This window comes from Musa acuminata, unplaced genomic scaffold (genome assembly GCF_036884655.1).
Source record: "Musa acuminata AAA Group cultivar baxijiao unplaced genomic scaffold, Cavendish_Baxijiao_AAA HiC_scaffold_616, whole genome shotgun sequence".
NCBI classification, from domain to species: Eukaryota; Viridiplantae; Streptophyta; class Magnoliopsida; order Zingiberales; family Musaceae; genus Musa; species Musa acuminata.
In genome coordinates this window covers 5,982-7,500 of record NW_027020855.1, presented here as the reverse complement: position 1 = coordinate 7,500, position 1,519 = coordinate 5,982, and the positions used below count along the sequence as shown (strand labels likewise).

Sequence of the window (1,519 nt, the reverse complement as noted above, 5' to 3'; positions counted from 1 at the left end):
TCCATGCCCCTTACAATGGGTTTCGAAGATACAAATTCTTCTTTTCTATTGGGCCACAAACCAATCTAAGTAAATAAATCCACGAGCTCGATTCGATTAGTCTTTATACCTTATCTTATACTTATCTTATAACTTATACTATATAAAATAAATTAAGTATTTGAACCCGGAATTGTCCTATGACTCATATTACAGTTACAGAGTATATCTTTTAACGGGTCAAACAAACAAAAAAAAGAAAATTCACTGTTTTTTCCTGCCCCTAAACTAGATTAAATATTTAAATAATGGTAGACTGGAAATGAAAGTAAAGTCCCTTTCTCGCATTCGTTCTCTATTGCATTGGCGGAAGAACAAAACAATATCTGATTCTGAAATCAAGGAAAGATATTGAAAAATATATTTTCGAAATAAACTTTTATATGTAGCGGAAAAGAATATCGATTTATTCCCATGGAGCATTCAGTAAGAAGAAGATTCATTAAATCGGAAATATCGACAAATTCCTGACTTGCGTGGTCTAAGGAAATAAAAAAATCCGCTTGTACAATTTCATCTATATCGAATTTTAATATCAGAATAGCCGATATAGTCGTCATTCAATGGGTTAGGTCCACTTACTTTTTCTTGATTTAGAATTTGATGCTGGGTTTGATAAAAACAATGGAGAAGTAAGAATACTTTGGTTTGGCGATTCATAATAGCGATTGGACATCTAGAATATTCCTGTCCAAAAACAAAAATTTGAATAATTAGACATGAAGAGGACTACTTTGTCAGTACAGAGTAGACTAGTTCTAATAACTACAATTATTCATTATTATTTATACTAATAATAATGAATAATGTTTCACTTTTTAACTATAACTCGTAATAATCAGAAGTCATTATAATGGTGGTTACCCTTTTCTTTTTAGAAATAAAAAGAAATCTCTATTCTCCACCGAAAAACAAAGACTCAAACTTTAGTTTAGTGGAAAAAGCCCCTTATCGGATTTGAACCGATGACTTACGCCTTACCATGGCGTTACTCTACCACTGAGTTAAAAGGGCTTGTTTTATTCGATTCATGAATTATAGCCTTTTTCCATTATGAGTCTACTGCATAATATATGTACATGATATATACATATATGCACATAATATATACATAGTTCATTTAGGAGCAATCAATTTGATTTACCCCCCAAAAGTAAAAAGTGGGCAAATTTTTTATTTTTTTTTTTGATAAAAATAATGCAGTGAATTGTTTCAAGACCGACCCCGCTTGTTTACCTTTACTGACTCATCAAAACAAGATTCACTTGATTGATACATGTACCAATCTGACATCGACATAGATTCGATAGATTTTCTTGAATCATGTGATGAGGGTATTCGTACCCTGAACCGAATTCTTATAAAAAAATAAAAAAGAAAAAAGGAAAATTTCTATCGTTTTTTAATTTTCTGACTTAATGTGAGATAGTGATAGGCATATTTTATCTGAACAATGAACGAAGCAATGAGTTAAGTTAAA

The 1,519-nt window shown here is 30.8% G+C and overlaps 1 non-coding gene across 1 annotated transcript; it reads right to left on the bottom strand.

Annotated features, from left to right (window-relative positions):
* Positions 1–981: 981 nt before the first annotated feature.
* Positions 982–1,053, bottom strand: TRNAT-GGU (transfer RNA threonine (anticodon GGU)). The gene has a single exon. It is a non-coding gene; the product is annotated as a tRNA-Thr (tRNA).
* Between the last annotated feature and the right edge of the window lie 466 nt (positions 1,054–1,519).